The sequence below is a fragment of the Phacochoerus africanus genome, chromosome 1, assembly GCF_016906955.1.
Source record: "Phacochoerus africanus isolate WHEZ1 chromosome 1, ROS_Pafr_v1, whole genome shotgun sequence".
In the NCBI taxonomy this organism is placed as follows: domain Eukaryota; kingdom Metazoa; phylum Chordata; class Mammalia; order Artiodactyla; family Suidae; genus Phacochoerus; species Phacochoerus africanus.
The window spans coordinates 165656775-165677177 of NC_062544.1; positions in this window are offsets into that span (position 1 = coordinate 165656775).

A 20403-nucleotide genomic window follows, 5' to 3' on the forward strand; every position below is an offset into this window, starting at 1 on the left:
AGTCATTGGTTCATGTACATAAAGATGAATCCACTTTGTTAGACACTCAATCCATAGATAGGTTTAATTGTAAAAATTTATGTAAGGTTCTAGGAGGTTGGCTGTTACGTTGCATTTCAGATTCTGTCATGGAATCTTTTAAACTTGTCATTTTCAGAATTTTTTTAACATTTCCAGCTGAGAAATAAAATATTTTCCCCATATTGACTGTTCTGAAGTGATCCCATAGCATATGTAAAAATAAAAGTCTGAATTTTAATGAACTCAAAAATAGATTTTGATTTTCCCTCTTGTAAAAATAACAAATTCAGTCAATGTAGCTGTGCTGTATTATTGTTTTCCTACACTTGATTTTATTTTGGATTTATGAGAGGAAGTAAAAAATTCTAGTCAATGTAGAAAACAATTTAAATAGTGAGATTCATAAATATTCTGAGGGACGTTTTCCAAATTTGTGAAAATACTGGAGGAAAATCTCAAATTAATTAATTTATTTAACTGAAACTAGTGACCATTGTCCCATATGTTTTCCTTTTTTTGAATCACGACATATTTGAATTAAAAAAATGTATTTAGGGGTAAGTTGGCTCAAAATAAAAGGAGAACAGTGAACTAGATCCTATTAAGAGCAGAAACTCAGAAGTTCAGATTGTGGCTTAGTGGGTTATGAACCTAACTAGTATCCATGAGGTAGGTTCAATCCCTGGCCTTGCTCAGTGGGTTAAAGATCTGGTATTGCTGTGAGCTGTGGTGTAGGTCACAGATGTGTCTTGGATCCCACTCTGCTGTGGCTGAGGCGTAGGACAGCAACTGTAGCTCAGATTTGACCCCTAGCCTGGGAACTTCCATGTCCTGACCCTAAAAAGGGGAAAAAAAAAAAAAGAGTACAAACAGGGAACTAACGACATAGATCACATAGATATTATATATCTGAATTTTTGTAACATTAACTCCAAAATACATACATATGCCATGCACATACACACACATATATATTTCTTTATGTATTTAAAACTATTTTAAACTATATAATAAAATAAAAATATGAGAGAAACAAGAGACTATTTCAAAATGAACAGATAGAAATGAAAAAAGGAAAAACATTGTTAGAATTAACAATTTGATAGAGACATTAGTTTAGAAATCGCAGGGGAAGAGAGAAGCTGTGACTTGCGAGATGAGCCCTTAGAAAATGTTGTATAGGAGAAAAGGATAAAAAAGAAATCATAGAGAAGTTTTGATACATAGAGAGCAAAATAGGAAAGACTAATAAATATTTAAGCAGAAATGTAAGAAAAAAATAGAACAAAGTGAAAATAAAGAGATGATAGCTGAATGTTTCCAGAATCAATGAGAATTATGACTGAAACATTATGCATGCTAAGTAGGATAAATAAGAAATCCATACCTTGATACATGTGAAACTGTAGAATACGTCATAATAAGGGTTCTTAGAAAGAAAGGGCTAAAGACCTATAGGAGGTCACATGTCCTTAGAGCAAAAATAGAAGCCAGAAGAGAGTAGAATATTATCAAACTGCTGAGTGAAAACAATAACTTAAACTTTGCAAGAAAAATTTTCAAAATGTTGTTTAGAAGTATATCATCCATGAAAGGAATGATTTAAAAAAAAAATCTGTGCAGCTAAAGAACAATGATAAAATGAAAATAGTGTGCTGCAGATCAGCATTAACTTTGTGGGTAGGTTGCAAGGCCTTTGGTTACCCCTTAGCAAATAAATACTATTCTCTTCCTCCCTAAGAAGTATCAACCATCTTGAATTTTATATTACATATTCCTGTGCAGTTCTTAAAGTTTTACTGCCTAAAATATCTATTCCAAGCAAAAACACTGTTTAGTTTGTTTTTCTCTTCTTGAGCATGGAATCAATCTATACACAGTGCTGTATTCTCCATACTAACTTTGCCAGTAGTTTGGATGAGAGGACCCATTTAGTCAGACCAGTATCGTTATTAGTAGCCTGCAGATTCAAGAACAAGCAGTAAATTCAACAACACCTCAGAGAGGTGTGACCAAAATGGTGGAGGAGAAAGGCCCTGACCTCACCTCCTCCCAAAGGCACATCAAAATTAAAACCACATAAAGACCAACTGCAGTCTAGCAGGTGGCAGCAATTTGGGGGAGGTCATTCTACCATGTGGACCCTGTTGCTGACAAGAGTGATTTTGTAATTCTCCCTCTAGCTTATTAGCCCTAGGATCCAGATTGCCTATTAGTCAGCACCAGTACTGTGACGCTTCAGTCCTGCAAGCTAGCCCCGTGGAGACAGCCCCACCCTTCAGCAGGCCAGTTACCATTGGACCCCCTCAGCCCCCAGCCACTGGGGGCTTCACCCACCAAAGGCTAGCCCTACTTGTTTCCCATTGAATTTTTAAAAACAATATTGATTTTATTATAAGAGTGATGAAGATATCCATTGCTGATGTTTTTGAGATTTTGTGTAATGTGACTTTCATTTTTTTTCTGCTTGATTGGTGTAAGATTCAGAGAATTCTTAGAGTTCCCATTGTGACCCAGCAGTAAGAACCTGACTAGTATCCATGAGGAAACATGTTCGATCTCTAGCCTCACTCAGTGGGTTAAGGATCCGGTGTTGCCATGAGCTGTGGTGTGGGTCACAGACAGAGCTCGGATCCCTCTTTGCTGTGGCTGTGGTATAGAGGGGTGGCTCCAGCTCTGATTTTACCCCTAGCCTGGGAACTTCCATATGCCGTGGGTGTGGCCCTAAAAACCAAAAAGGAGAATTCTTATCACTGTTATTTTTATTATTGTTGTTTGTTTTGTTTCAATAGTTTTAGTGGGATATAATTTTCACACAATAAGCTGTACATATATAAAGTATACAGTTTGATAAGTTTTAATATACGTATTCATTTGTGAAACAATCACCCCATTAATTTCCTAGCCCCTCTTTATAAACCCTCCATCTCATACCTCTTTACAGTCTTTGCCCAGTCAGCAACTGATCCTTGTCTATCATATAGATTTGTTGATCATATGGAAGATATTAATTTTCTGGAATTTTATGTAAATGTAACCATATAGAACATATTCTTTGGTACTTTATACTTAGCATATATATTTTAAAATTCATCCATATTGTGTAGAGCAATAATTTATTCCATCTTATCACTAGCTTCTTTGCTATCACTCTTTGTTTTGTTATTTTAGTGGTCATGTGAAGATTTATGGTATCATCTTTAACCTATCACACTCTACCTTTAAGTGCTATTATACTGTATCACATAGAGTATGAGACTTATAATAGCATGTTTTCATTTATCTCATCCTAACTTTGAACTATTGCTGCCATACAGTTTTTATTTAAATATCTTGTTTAAATATCATTTATATTTGAAAAGATCAATTACATTTGAAAGAGATTTGAATAATAAGAAGAAAAAGCTTACCTCTTTGTTAAAGTAGTTACCATTTACAAGTTTTTCTTGTTTGTTTACTTGCATAGATCCAAATATCCATTTGGGATCATTTTCCTTCTGCTAAAGGACTTCCTTTTATATTTTTATAATACACATCCCCTGGTTATTAATACTGCCACTTTATGATATCTGAAAAGTCTTTGAATGGTTTGGTTTTAAGTTTTTATTCACTACCTATTAGCTGTAGAACTTGGGTAATTTCTCTACAGCTCATTTTCTTTATGTGTAACATAGAGATGGTAATAGTATGCACTTTAAAGGATTGTCTTGACAATAAATTAGTGCATGTAAGTCACTTGTAATAGCACTTGACATAGAGTAAACTCTCAATAAATGTTTTAAATTATGGGAGTTTATGGGGACAAGCAATAATAATCTGAGTAGCTCTGACTTAATCTATTATGATGTTAGTTAACAGGAAATCTAAGATGAGGTAGTTCTAAGGTTTATTTTGCAGCTAAATGAAATTAAGGCAAAAGTCTGATATCTCAGTGATTTTTTTTTCTCTTATTGAACACAAAATGATTCTTTTAGCTCCAAATAGTACATTTTCATAGCAGTTATCATACGCATAAAAGAAGGAGGAAAGAGATGACACAAGTAAGCCACCTATATACTCCTGTCTCTTTTGCCAAAAAGCAAAATTATTTTTCTACTACCCTCCTAGTAGGCCTTCCTTTGAGTGATCACTGGCCAGAACCCTGTAGTATGGACACCATTAACTTGAAATGAGTGTATTCTTCAGGGAAGGGGATAATGATGGTTGAATTGTGATTCTTTTTTTGGTGTTGGCCATTATGCTACCTGTATTAAAGTGGACATATCTTCATAAGGCAGAGAGGGGAAGTAATTAGTAAGTAAGAAACTTTGAAAAACATCTAGCTTTGGAAATTTCATATTAAATTCACCTTTTATTTTTATTTTATACTTGTGGCTTACAAAGGTATAAAATACTATAAAACACAATACAACATTTTACTCAATGCCAATTGCAAAAAAAAAGTATTGCACCTTAAAGTTGATAAAAACTGGTTTCAAAAAAATATGGAAATTGGCTTAGGGTGTGACTGAAAATCTGATTGTTTTTCTTTTTCATGGAATTACTGCTTTCCTTGCTGCAAATTCTATTTGAACAGAATCACCCTTGGCAAGAAAAGTCGTCATTGAATCACAGGCAGCTAAAAACCTGATGATTAACTGATGTTTTTCTGAATATTTGGAGCCTTGTCACATATCTTTCCATGAATAACTTTAGGTGAAAAATGTTACGCATGAATTACCATGTTTTACTTTTCAGCGATAGCTCTTTTTACAGCATTAATTGTATCATTTCTTTCTTGGTTTTTGCAATATCTCTGGCTCAAATAGCAAAACATAATCACCATTATTTTCATTGTCACCTCTTTTTTAAAAATTATCTCATACTTTTGGGGACATTATAATTAAAAATTACACAAATACATAGATAAACAAAATACCAGGTTCTAATCATTTATTTATTCACAAATATATTTTTAGACTACCTTTTATTTCTCATCACAGTACCATGGTGAGAAACAAACTCTTCCTGCTCATAGAAATCTTATATTTTAGATATACACTAGACTAGTGTGACAGTGAAAGATTTCCAATAACTATTACATCATATTTCCTTAGTTAGAACACTGATTTTTTTAGCTAGGCACATTGAACCAAGCTTAAAGACTACATTTCCCAACCTGCATTGTAGGAGAGTAATGAAACTCAGATTCCCCAGGAAGCACACTATGAAATGAAGATTTGCATGCAGGAGTTTTATTGAGGAGTACTTTATGTATCAATGCCAGCAGGAGAATCAGAAAGCAGGACTGGTAGCATTGCCATGCAGACACAACAAAGGATTTACCCAGTGAAATGAAATGAAATGGCCAAAAGTTGTCCCAAGTTAGGGATGAATTATCAGACTTTAGCCCTTTGTGTTGCCTGATTTGGAAGGAAAGGGGATGGGACCTTGAAAAATCTTTCTTCCTCTGTTGACAATCATGGCATCATGGCAGTCATGGGGAAGGGGGGAAGTTGGAGGTGGAGGAGCAGCACAAACTCAGCTGAAACCTTTTAACCATTAGCACTCCCACAGTGGCTAGAAAAAGCATACTTCTATCCTAAAACAGTAGCAGACCACAGGACATCATCTCTCAGCTGGCGCCTGGGCTGTGCTCTCAGCTGCTCATCACTCTTTCAGGCTGACCATTTCTGGAAGGTGTGGCATGTGATAGTACCAGTGGATCTCATTGTCATGCATCATTACCCTACTTTCTTGATTGTAAAGGAGGTCTTCTGGTTCATTTGGAAGCTAAACATAATCCAGGCTGATGAGTTAAACACTCTGTATAAGTTCTAGGGTATTGGTGCTGGGTGTAGTGTCTGGAAAGACAAAACTGCATTTGGAATATGGATCAAATCTAGTTAAGATATATCATGACCTCTTTTGGGTTGGAACTTGACACCCAGTCAAACCTGTCCCTCTAAGGAAAATATACCAGTTTGGCCAATAGTAATGTGATGCTCAGTACCTGTAATTGAGTATTACTAAAAGATAATAATGACAGTAATAGCAATAATCAGTGACAGTGTGATTCCTTTGTAAGGGATGGGTCTCTTGAAGAGCTGGCCTTCTAAGAGGAGTTGAACAGGGCTGAACACTTTGATTAAATTTGGGGTCACAAAAGAAGCTGCTACTCTGGGCATTTTGATTTATCAGGTGGGAAGGTCAAACTCAGAGGAAAGCAGGTCTGGCTCTCCTACTTCAAAGTTGTGTTTTCTGGGAAGGATGACACATAGGGTTATGGCTGAGGGTGACTGAGGTGGGGTTAAATGGAGCCACTGGGAATGCACCTGGGGGCTAAGGATATTAGGTGGTTGTTCATTGTGATATTGAAGGTCCTCTGACTGTACCCGAACTTAAGAATCATTAAGGAGTAAAGGAGACAGAAATCTCCAGTACATGAGGAGAACAGCAGGGAGGCAGAAGATAAGCTGAAAGTAAGGAGACAGAGAGCAGAGAAAAAGGAGAGGAGCCTCCAATATATCTTCTTTGTGGAGGAAAAGCAATAACTTATTGCATCATCCTTGTTTACATGGGTTGAAAAATAAGGAGCAGCATTTACTTAGAAGAGCTGAAGGAAATGTGTATCCTCAGAGAAGATTAGGGTCTTTGGGAGAGGTCCTGGAGGGATTCAAGAAAATAAGGGAGTTTACAGCGTTGATGATAAAGGAAGAATGAAAGGGATCTTTGATACAGAATGAGGTTTCATGGGCCATGAAAAACAGATGTGTGTGAGGAGGGATTAATGAGAGTATGAATCAGAAAAAGGAACTGTAGACCCAGATACAAGAGTTAGCAAGAGCAGATAGCTGGCCCAAGATATTTACATTTTGGATATTGATGGTACATGATATGGATGTGAATTAAATGGGCTGTACTAGGCCACAAATCTTTATTGAAAAAAAAAAGACCTTATTTTTTATGATAATTTTCTTTCTTACCCCTGAATGTTCATTTTGATCCTATTTTCCCTAAATAGTGTTTTGGGGTGTTCCAAAATGCAATATGCACCTTTCTATCAAACATATACTGTCATAAGAGGAACTTACCATTCTTGGTCCATGGGATCTTGAATTTTAGGATTAATGTAGGTCAAAGTAATTGGTGATGCCCATTAGAAAATAGACTGGGAAAAGGGGCACTAAACAAAACCTATAATCTCAGAATAAGTAGAAATAACAGGATTTTTTTTTTAGATCACATATAGAATCAAAGCATTATATTAATTTTTTTTTTTAATTTCCTCTAGAAGGCTTAGTTATCTTTGGCCAGGATATCAAAGAGAGATATTTGCTACAGTTGCCATTACTCTAAAAGCTACCATACTATTTCAGGAAAACACTGTACAAACAGTATCAGGAATCATCTGAAAACATTGAGAAGTAATTAAATGTTTTTCAGCCAAATAGACATTTTATTTTCATGTGTTTAACATTGTATAAATTTAATTTTAAGTTAAATAGTACCTAAGTTGACTAATGTGCATTCATCTTTACAGGCTTTTAAATAAAATTGTACACAAGTGTCACCATCTACATAACTCCTGTATAACAAATGAAAAATTAGTCCAAACATTCTGTTAGATGTGGGTTTGGTAGGCCAAGCCCTAAGGGAAACATCTTTTCTATTTTCTATTAGGTAAGTAAATTGGCTTCTTATTTTTTTCATGTGTGGTTCTTAACTTTGTGAAATTAGCAGATTTTTTTATGGAGAGGCTCACCTGCTTGGTTCATTTAATTACAATTTGCTGGAAGCCTGTGGCAACCTGGGAAAGAGGGCTTTGGCTAGAGCAAACCCTGGGATTAGTTTCAGTTGGTAGCTGGAGTGAGAGACGGAAGAGTCATGAGGGCCTGGAAACTAACTTTTAAAGTCAGGAACAGGCCACACAGGTACAGAGGCATGCATGAAAGTTCACTTAAAATGGAAAAACCCCTGGACTGTTTGAGTTGGGAGACTAACTAAGGCCTGTGTTGAGGGCCAAATAAGGATTTTCTAAGGCACACAGGAAATTTTCTATCCATTTCCCTATAATAAATGGTTTCACAAAATAAAATGAAGAGTCCATCAATCTTCTCTTGCCTTTTAAAATTAAATAAAAAGCTTAGAAATGTGCATATTTAGAATGACACTAATTGTATTGAACTCTAATTCGAGGGTTGTTTCAGAATTGCCAATTAAGTGATTTTCTTACACAGTATGTAAAATCTGAAGGTGAGGTGGGGCATATTTGAGCCTTAATGTGCATCACGCTGTTTTAATGATTCCTTGAGAACATTTCAGAATAGTGATGTAAATAAAGATTACTTTTCTTTAAAATTTTTTATAAAACATATTATTTTTCCATCTGGACTATTATGTGTAATATTATATACAGCAATTCCAGTGAGTAGTTGTTTGAATCCAAATTGTCAATTAGTATATAAAGTTAATTTAAAACACTCTACCAAACAAGATTCACTATCCCAGCTTTTATTTCTGAATATTTACTTTCACCATGTAAAAATACTAAACCGAGTAACTTCAGATTCTTCCCTTTAGAAAAGATTTGTAACTCACCTACAAAATCAAATTGCCATGAAATTTTAATGAAAATTTCTGAGATATTTAATAAATGGAAGAAGGAGATCTTTATGTTATTTTCTTACATTTTCTTTGCCCCTCGTCATATACCCTACAACAAGCAATTTAGCAGTTCAGAAAACCCTTTGATGACCAGCAGACAGGGAAATGAAGAGTCATACAATGGAAGGAATATACAAATATTATCGCAGAGAAAACAGTTTTTAAAATGTTTTTTTCACTGTTGATTTTTTCCTTGACTTGGCTTTATGAGTATTGGTTAATTTGTGTTTTAATGTTTAACCTCAATTCTATATGTATCCAGTACACTTTTTTAAAGATTTTGCTTGTTAACTATAGAAAGTTCAAGCAAAGCCAACCTAAATTTCTAGGCTCTTTATACTGTGTTTTTTCTTTTTATTAATCATCTTGGTAATACAGTTCAATAATAAGTCAAGGTATTTTGGGTACTGAATTGCCATATTAGGCTTAAGATTTAAAATATGAAACATTAATGATGTTAAAGGGATGAAATTGATAAAATGATGTTTTCCTTATTTAAATCCTATTAAAAGATGACAATGTATTAAATATTACATATTAAAATAATATTTTGGTTCAGTTTGATTGCTTTTATCCTTCAGTTTTGTTTAGAAGGACCATCTTAGAAACTTGGACTGTTATCAAAGACACATAATCCCATTCCTCATACTTTGTCATGTTTTTCTGCTCACATTTATTTTTAACTACTTAGGATAACTTATTGGTAATCAGATGTGCCACTATTGTGATCCTCCACATTTAAAAAACTCATTTAAAGAAAAATTATCTTCCTCAAAGACAAGTATAAACTCTAATGAGTTGTGCATCCTTACTGATTTCTCCAGTGATGTGTTGTACTAATACATCATTTCTGAAACCTGTCTCTTTAATGATATATTAATATAATACATCATCAGGCTGAGGTAGAAGAAAGATGGATTGCCTAAAATATGGTGCCTTCAGTAGAACAAAAGATTTTTGGAGTAGATTAATTTCAGTTTTAAAAAAAAGGGAGTCTACTTCTGAGCAAATTATATCAGCTCTTACCAGTCAGCATCTACATCTCTTTAACTAAATTTAAAAATTCTGTTTAATTTGGCTCTTTTATTTGGAAGTAATAAAAATTATGTACAGCTTTTTTTTGCTGCTCAGATTTGAAATATAACCTTTAGTTGTTTTCAGTTATAATATATAATACCCACAAAGTTTCTCCTTAACCACAGTAGTAAGGACCTTAACTATATATAGAGATATTGTGATTATATATTATTTTAAGGGTTCTTCTTCATGTATAATAAATTATAATAAATCCATATTATGTGAAAGATGCTCACCTACATAAGAATGTTTTATATATGATTGACTATCAAGGTAGAAGCTCAGTCAGCTTGGTGACAAATTATTTGTCCTTGAATATTCATTCACCTTTGTACAAGGATTCTGTCAAGGTTTTGTCCTCTGAAAAAACTTAGTAAGTTATTTAATTCTCTGAACCTCAATTCCTTTATCTATAAAATATATATATATATATATATATATATTGTCTTTCTAGGGCTGCACATGCAGCATCTGGAAGTTCCAGGGTAGGGGTCAGATTGGAGTTGCAGCTGCCAGCCTATGCCACAGACACAGCAACACAGGATCCAAGCTACATCTGCGACCTACACCATACCTCACAGCAATGCTGGTTCCATAATCCACTGAGCAAGGCCAGGGATCAAACCCACATCCTCATGGATACTGGTTGGATTCCTAACCCACTGCACCACAATGGGAACTCTTAAAAGAAATTATTAATACAAGATGCACTTCCAATTCAGACTCTGTATATAAGCCCATATATGCTATTACTATAGAATAAGTGTTTTGTCCCTCTAAGATTTAAATGTTGAAACTTATTGTCCCATGTAATGGTATCCAGAGGTGAGGCCTTTGAAAGATGACTAGGTCCTAAAGCAGAGCCCTCCTGCATGAGATTTGTGCCATTCATGAATGAAGGAGAAGACTTCCTTTCCCTTTCTCTACTCATCTTTAAAATGGTTCTACCTTGGACAGATGCATACTGCCAAGAAGCTGTTAAAAATCATTATTTTCAATCTAATTCACTGTAACATCATACTCCTTATCTCAAAATTTTTCTTAGGTTAACTTTTATACGAGGAATTAATTTTCACTAAAAATAGTGTCACCAACATTTCTTTCAACATTAAGTATATAAATATTTGCTTCATTTTTTTTCTGATTGTCTAATCTTAAAAACTATAGGATTTTTGAATAATATTTACATTTGAATATTTTGAGTTTATACTTATGAATTTCTGTATATTATCAGATTATATACCCTGTATAGTATGTAAATGACAGGACATTTTAGCTTAAAAAAATCAGAAACTGAAATAATGCATTGCTATGTCCACAGTGTAAATACTTTAGCTAAATTTGGCTATAAAGCTTTTAGAGGTGATTTAAGAGGTAATAAGGTTAATCAATTTATATGTCTTGTAAAAAATTATCTAATAGAAATGTAAAAAAATTACAGTGATTTATTTTCAGCATAATATGTACTAGTCAGAATATGAAAATATCCAAATATAGTTTAATATTTTATGGAGATTGCTTTCAGGTAGCATTTTGAATGATATGAAAGCCAAAATTTTATCTGTTAGAGAGATGAACATTGAGTAGAAAATCCTTATAGAAAAATAGGAATATATAGAAAATAAAAATATTTTCTCTGTGTATTAGAAATACTATAATGAATTAAAGTCATAAAAGTTTATGAAATTTTTTTGTTGAAATATGAGAACTTGCTATCTAGGGTGACCTAAATGGTTCTCAACCAAAAACAATAATGGATCAAGTTTAATTATGCTTATTCCTTAAATGTCTTTGTATAATAACAAAGTATTATAAATACTTTGTAATTTAGTAATTTAAATCTAGTAATTTAAATCTCTCTATATTAAAATTTATCAGTAAAAAGAAATAGACATAGTGATAAAAGCTCTGCCATTTAAAGAGCTTGGAATCATCCTTCCCATCCTCATTAGAAGGAAGCTAAACAAATCGAAACCAATGACTTTTTCTAGGTGCATCAGAGAATCAAGGTCACAGGAAAAACTAACATCTCAGAATCTGGAGAGACACAAAAATATAGAGAATTACAGCCAAGATCAGTTTACTTGGGAGAAGTCAGTACTGACAGGAACATTTAGTTGGTAATTTTGATGAGTGATAGTGGCTCAGTATAGTTTGGTATAAAATTGAAAACTCTTTTTGAGCAGTAAGTCTCAACACTTGACTTACCATATTCAGCAAGCATTCTTGTAAACAGATGTATTGTCACCTAGGCTTTGTTGTTCCATTTATAGAGATTAGGCAGAATAGATTAAGCATAATTCTTAAGAGACCTAGGATTTTCAGAATGTCAAAAGAGCATTAGATTCAACCTGAAGTCCCCAGCTGCATTAGACTCTAAAAAGTTCATTGAAGCTTTGAACCAAGGCCTTGACCTCTCTTCTTTAGCTATAAAAATCCTAGATGGCATCTTCTTCCAACAGAATTAGTAGGCTGTTTGATCTACATTGAAAATGTGATGTTCATTAATGATCTTAGATCTTCTGCATAACTTGTTGCAGCTTCTACATCAGTGCCAAGACCAGCTTAGCAGGATGGGGCTGAAGAATGGGTGCTATGGAACTTAAGGAAAAAAAAGTTAACATAAAACAAGACACAGAGACATTTATCTTAAGTAAAGGTGGGAACCAGGGGACTCAAGGTCTCAGGGACCAAGAGTCCTGCCTCAAGAAACCACACTGCTTTTATTGTGCTTTTATTGTGGGGTTGTATGTGCAGGATATAGGGGTTTTTAAAAATTATTTTATAAGTTCTTTTATTATTTTAAAATTCACTTAGCTGGTAGATGGTTAAAGTTTTTACTCTAAACTATTGGCATTTAAGAATCATTAGCATTTGAGTTAGCTGTCTATGCATAGTATTTCAGAGAATCCTCACTGTGCTTCTGCAAATGGCCTGCCTATTTGTGGCAACCCTGTGTGCCTAGGTTTGCACCTTGGTTCTCTTTTCTAATGCATATTCTCTTAACGACCACTCATAAACCACTTGGTCATGAAGTTCCTCTTTCTCTTATTCTTTAGAGGACATATCATGCTTGTGCAAATGGCTTGCCAATCTGCACAGGCCCAGTGTGCCTAGACCATTGTATTATGTCCTCATTCAGCTGACCCCGTGAATAACCTATGCCTTTAGGTCTTTGTTCTTAAGCTTAAGTCATTTACCATCACCGTGACTGTTTCTCAAGCAGGAAGACGGGACAAAGGAAGGAAGGATAAGATGGAGTTTTCAGCAAAGAGGCAAAGAAAATATTATAAAAACATGTCTCGCAACACATCAGCACTTGCTTCTTCACCTTATACTTTTATGTTATGGAGATGGGTTATTCCCTTAAACTTCATGATCCAACCTCTGCTAGTCTCAAACTTTTGAAGTTTCATCACCTCTTTCAGCCTTCATGGAACTGGAGAGAGTTAGGACCTTTTTCTGGATTAGGCTTTGGCTTAAGGGAATGTTGCAGCTGATTTCATCTTCCATCTAGACTACTAAAACTTTCTTCATATCAGCAATAGGCTGTTTCCCTTTCTTATCATTTATGTGTTCACTAGAGTAGCAATTTTAATTTCCTTCAAGAACTTTTTCTTTGCAATCACAACTTAGCTAACTGGCATAAGCCTAGCTTTTGGACTATCTCAGATTTTGACATGCCTTCCTCCTGAAACTTAATCATTTCTAGCTTTTGATGTAAAGTGAGAGATATGCAGCTCTTCCTTTCACTTGAACATTGAGAAGCCACTGAAAGTTTATTAACTGGCCTAATTTCAATATTATTATGTCTCAAGGAATTGGTATTCATGAGGAAAGGGAGTGAGATGGGAAACAGCTGGTCAGTGGAGTAGTCAGAAGACATATATTTATTTGCCATCTTGTGTGGGTGTGGTTCATGGTGCCCCCAAACAATTACAACAGTAACATCAAAAATCACTGATCACAGGTCACCATAATAAGTATAATAATAAGTTAAAATTTTGAAATATTGTAAGAATTACCAAAATGTGACACACAAACATGAAGTGAGCAAAGGTTATTGGAAAAATAGCACTGAAAAACTACCTCCATGGATGGTTGCCACAAACCTAATTTTTTAAAAAATGCAATGTCCATAAAGTACAATAAAGCTAAGCACAATAAAATGAGGTATGTCTGTATTGTTATATATATTTCAGACAAAGAAGTCTTGAGAACAAGGAAAATTATCAAGGATTAAGGGCAGTTTGACATAACAGTAAAGTCATCAATTCTCCAACAAAGCATAACTATCCTTATATGCATCAAAAAACAACATGCCAAAATATGTGTGCAAAACTGATGGAACTGCAGGAGTGACATACAAATCTACCATTTTGGTTGGATAATTTAATATCATTTTATCAGTAACTGAGAGATGCAGCAGAAAGAAAGCCATTCAAGATATAATTGAACTGAATAGCACAATGAGTCAACTGGATTAATTTATAGACATTTATAGAATACTTTATCTAACAATAGTAGAATACACATTCTTCTCAAGTTCACATGAAAATTCTTCTCAAGCTCACATGGAACTGTCCCCAAGATAAACCACATTGAGGGTAATAAAACATCTTCCATTTAAAAGGATCAGAATCATATAAATTATGGTATGAATGGAATTAAACTAGAGATTAATTACAGAAAGATACATGGAAAATGCCAAAATATTTGAAGATTAAATGATACATCTCTAAATATTCCATCATTTAAAGAGAAAAATCTCAAAAGAAATTAAAAAAATATTTTGAATGTATGATACTGAAAATACTACTCATCAACATTTGTAGACCATAGCAAAAGCAGTGCTTACGGAGAATATATGGCATAGAATGCATATTTATAATAGAATAAAGATGTAAAATTGATCATCTAAGCTTCCACCTTAGAAACTAGGGAAAGTAGTATGAGATAAGCCAAAAGCAGAAGAAAATAAATAAAAATTAGAGCAGAAATGAATGAAAATGGAACCAGATAAACAACGGAGAAAATGGAGAAAGTCAACAAAATGAAAGGCTTTTTTTTTTTTTTTTTTTAAATCAATAAATTGTTAGAACTGTTGCCAGGCTAACCAAGAAAAAAAAGAGAGGGGTAGAAAACATACATTAGTAGTAGTAGAAATATCATATTAGGAAGATTGGTTATCACTATAATTTCCTTGGACATTAAGAGGATAATAAAGAAATATTATAAATAAGTCAATGCCCACAAATTTGATAACTTGGATGAAATTGACAAATTCTTTGAAAAACACAAACTACCAAACCGCACAAAGAAAAATAGCCTGAATAAGTCTATAATATATAAATTGTATCTGTTATTATTTTCTCCCAAAATGCACAAGAACCAAATTGTTTCACTGATGAATTCTATATTGGAAAGAAATGATACAATCTTCTATAATTTCTTCTAGAAAATTAGAGGGAGAACTTTCTAACTTATTTTATGATACCTAAATTACCCTGATACCAGTCAAATAATGAGATACAAGTAGGAAAAAAAATCTATGGAACGATATCTTTCATGAATATAGATGCAAAGGTATTCAACAATATACTAGCAAATTGATTCCAACAATGTATAAAAAGGAATACACACAATGACCAAGTGGAATTTACTTCAGATATGTAAGGCTCATTCAACATTTGAAAATCAGTTAATATGATCCATCATATCAACAGGCTAAAGAAGAAAAATTATATGATCATATTAATAGATGCAAAAAAAATTTAACAAAATCTGAAATCTATTCATGACAAAATGTTCATCAAACTAGGAATAGAGAAGGACTATTTCAATTTAACAAAGAATATTTATAAAAAATCTACAGCTAATATCAAACTTAGAGGTGGAAAATCTAGAAGATTTTTTTTCCTTAAGATCAGGAGCAAGGCAAGAATGTTCCTTCTCACCACTCATATTCAACATCATACTGAACATTATAAATAAAGTAACAAGAAAATGAAATAAATGTATACATTATGAAGGGAAAAATATAAACCTGTCCCTGTTCACAGATGATATGATTGTTTATGTAGAAAATCTCAAAGAAACAAGCAAGTAAACTAATTAAGAACAGCAATGACAACAAAAAACTAGCATTTATAATAAGGTTGAAGGATACCAGTTTAGTATAAAAATGTTAATTGCCTTCCTACCTATCATCAGCAATAACTGAAATTTGAAATTAAAGACAATTTCTCTTTGATGTCTTAGCATTTGTTGTATGTATCTGGGTGCTCCTATACTAGGGGCATATATATTGATGATTATAATATCCTCTTCTTGAATGGATCCTTTTACCGTTAAATAGTGTCCTCTTTATCTTTCTTTATGGCCTTCATTTTAAAGTCTCTTTTGTCTGATATGAGTATTGCAACTCCTGTTTTCCAGTCTTTTCCATCCACATGAAATATTTTTTTCCATCCCCGCACTTTCAATTTATATGTGTCCTTTGCACTAAGGCGAGTCTCTTGTAGATAGCAGATTGTAGGCTCTGATTTTTTTTATTCAATCTGCCACTCTATGTCTTTTGATTGGAGCATTCAGTCCATTGACATTTAAGGTTTTTTTTTTTTGGTCTTTTCTGGGGCTGCACCTGCGGCATATGGAGGTTTCTAGGTTAGGGGAATCAGAGCTGTAGCCACTAGCCTTCGCCAGAGCCACAGCAACGTAGGTTCTGAGCCGTGTCTGCGACCTACATCAGAGCTTATGGCAATGCTGGATCCTTAACCCACTGAGCAAGGCCGGGGATCAAACCCACAACCTCATGGTTCCTAGTCGGATTCGTTAACCACTGAGCCACGATGGGAACTCCCTGTAATTATTGATAAATATATATCTATTGCCATTTTAAATCTTGCTTTCTAGTTGATTCTTGATTTCCAGTTTTTCCTTTGTTCCTTTCTTTCCTTTTTTTTTTTGTTGAAAGATTTCCCTTTATTTTATGTTTGTGTCCTTTTCATTTTAGTTTTTGTGACTGTAATGTTTGGTTTTGATTTGTGGCTCCCCTATTTTTCATGTATGTTAACCCCTTCCTATATTTGCTTACTTTAGCCTGATAGTCATAAAGAACACAATGCCATTTATGTTAGCACCAAAAAAATTACTCAGGCATAAATATAATACAATATGTAAAAAAATAGGTAAGAACAAACTAATATAGCAAAAAATGAAATAATAAATGAATAAAATGAATAATCAGAGAAATATCTCATATTTCATGGAAAGGAAGACACAGTATTGTTGCCTATCTTGAATCTGTACATTTAAGACCATCCCTTTTGTAACTGCAACAAGATTTTTTTAAATGCATATTGAAAAACTGATTCCAGCGTTTATATGGGAAGGCGAAAACCCCACAATGGTCAGTGAAATACTGTAGAGGAAGGACAGTTTCAGATACTACCAGACCTCAAAAATTACTTAACATAATAGTAATAAATACAATATGGTACTAATAAAATGTAGACAAATAGATCAATGGAACAGAAAGAGAGCCAAGAGACAAACACTTAAACATCTAATCAACTGCATAGCAAAACAATATTCTTTTCACCAAGTGGTGCTAGAACAATCTGATATCTATATGTTAAAATTAGATAAAAATGGATTGTAATCCTAAATGTAGAATGCAAAACTATAAAATTTCTAGAAAATAACGCAGAAGAAATCTAGGTGACTTTGAGACTGGCAATGAGTTTTTATATATAATACTAAAAGCATGATCCGTATAAGAAAAATATTGATAAATTGAAATTCAATAAAATTAAACATTTCTCTGTGGATAACACTATTAAGAGAATTTATAGACACAGCACAGGCACACTGGGAGGAAATATTTGCAAAATATATCTAATAAAGAAGTTATATTGAAAATATTAAAAACATCATAAAAATCAACATTTAAAAAACAACCATATTAAATAATAGAAAAAAGATCTGAGTAAATACCTGAACAAAGAAGATATATAATGGCAAACAAGCATGTCAAAAGATGCTCATAACATGTCATTGATGAACTGGAAATGAAAATAAGACACTGCCGTCCACCTATTAGAATGGCTAATATTCAAAAACTGTCAACCAGACACTGTCAAGGAGGTAGAGCAAAAGAACTCTCATTCGTTGCTAGTAGGAACACAGAATGGTTCAGCCACTTTGCAAGACAGTTTGGCAGTTTCTTACAGAGTGAAACATAGTGTTACCATACAATTCACCTGTCACAGACCTAGGTGACTACCCAGTTAACTGGAAAACTTATGTCTTCACACAGATTTGTACATTACTGTTAATAGAAGCTTGGATAATAATTGTCAAAACTGGAAACAATTAAGATTTCCTCAATGGATTAATGGATAAACAAACTGTAGTTCCTCCATACAATGGGATGTTATTCAGAAGTAAAAAGAAATAAGATATCGAACCAAACAGCCTAGTCTGTATACTGCCAGAATGGTGGGTACATGATACTCTGTCACAACTCATAGATGGAGCTGTGTAACACAAAGAGCAAACTTTAATGTAAACTATGAACATTAGTTTAATAATATATCAATTCTGGCTCATTTCTTATAAAAAATGTATCACACTTATGTAAGATGTTAATAATAGAGAAAATTTTGTGTGTGGAGGGGGGTTACCCCATGGGCAGTCTTTGCAATCTGCTAATTTTTTTTTCATAAATCTAAAACTGTTCTTAAAAAATGAGTGTGGGAGGGGCCAGTTGGAAAAGAGACTGGAGCTGGGAAATGGGTTCATTGTACTTCCAAGTTAAGTGATTCTAAGAGGAAATATCAGAAAACATCTTTGGGATTTTGTTTTCTCTTCCCAAAAAGAGTCTCTGTCCTTTATAACTAGATGCAGCTCCTTTGAGATCTCAGTTTCTGTGATCTTTTCCAGGAAATAACTATGCACCAGTTATGACTCTTTCTGCTCTTACTAAATTTGTACATTATGAAAACTCATGTCAGCATATTGGGCCACACAAATGAGATAATTCCTAAAGGAGTTTATTATCCTAAAATAATCTTCTCATAACTTACTTCAATTATATCAATTTTTAAGTCATATATGCAAATGACCTTAACTACAAATGCAATTGTCATGCTGAAAGCAAGCATGAAGGAATAATGAAACTAATAAAAGGACTGTATTTGGAGAACCCATTGTTTTCTGGAACAAAGTATTTCATTGACACAAAGTAATGAACTGTAGTGTATAAACAACTAAAAAAGCCTTTAAATTTAATTTAAAATATGTTTCCCCTCCAATTGTGAATATTTCCCCTTTTGTTATTAACATAGATGAATTAAAAGTTTTATCAACAGTCTTATTCACAAAGAAAAAAAAGAAAAGGGGGAAAGAAAAGGTTGTTTAATTGTGTTTGAAAAATGAAATAGTCAGAAATCCTGATTACTGTGGGAGGAATAAATTATTAAATCTACCCACATGCTCCACTTTTAATCTCTTCTATTCAATTTTGCATCCATAAATGTTCTCATACAATCTTCGGTAAAACACTAATTAGTATTTGAGAACTGATTCATTTTTTGCTTGACCTTTAGCTAATTTCAGTTTTTGAATTCTATTCTTTGCATATACAAATAGCTTGGCAAAATTGATTTCTTTCAGTTCTAAAAACCCAGTGTTCAATTAAAATACTTTTAAGTTATTTTTTCCTGTGCTAAGTGAAGCCATATTTCATCATAATATAAAATGTCTTCATTAATTATTTCAGGAGTAAGAAGCATTGCTTTTTAATAATAATCCAGTTTTAATGTAGACTCCTTTTCAAGGTTTCTTATGGAGTTAAGAAAGATTTTTAAACTGTAATTATGTTATACTATCTTCTCATCAAAATGAGAAGGTGGGAAGTGTTGTGATTATATAGATGAGTAACTGAACCGTAGATAATTAAAACAATTTAGGTCCCATTGTATAGCACAGGGAACTATATCCAATCTCTTGGGAAGCTAGTATGAGAAAAAAAATATAATTAATATATATATACACACACGCATATATGACCCAGTATATATATATATGATGGAATCACTATGCAGCAGAAATTGGCACAACACTGTAAATCAACTATACTCTAATAAAAATAAAATAAAATTTAAAAAGCATATATTATACTAAAATACTTTGATAGTGGTATTTAAAAGACAAAAAAAAAATAATTTGTCTGTTAATCCACATAGGGAAATTGAGAAAACAATATATCCTGTATCATGCTTACCTTTATTTCAGTAAGAGATACCACAGGAAGCATTTACTAAATCCCCAAGAGTATCCGATATAACTGAGTATCACAAAAAATGCAAAGTTCACATTTGTCCTTATTTTTTTAATCCATATCCTAACTTTAATCAATCAGTACCGCTTTACATGGGGTTCTATTTAGGCTGAACCACTGGTTTGAATTTGTTCCATGAGAGAGTAGAATAAAATATTTCAATGAAAGAGACATTTGAAATCCACAAATAACAAGTGCTGGAGGGGGTGTGGAGAAAAGGGAACCCTCCTACACTGTTGGTGGGAGTGTAAACTGGTACAGCCACTATGGAGAACAGTTTGGAGATACCTTAGAAATCTATACATAGAATTTCC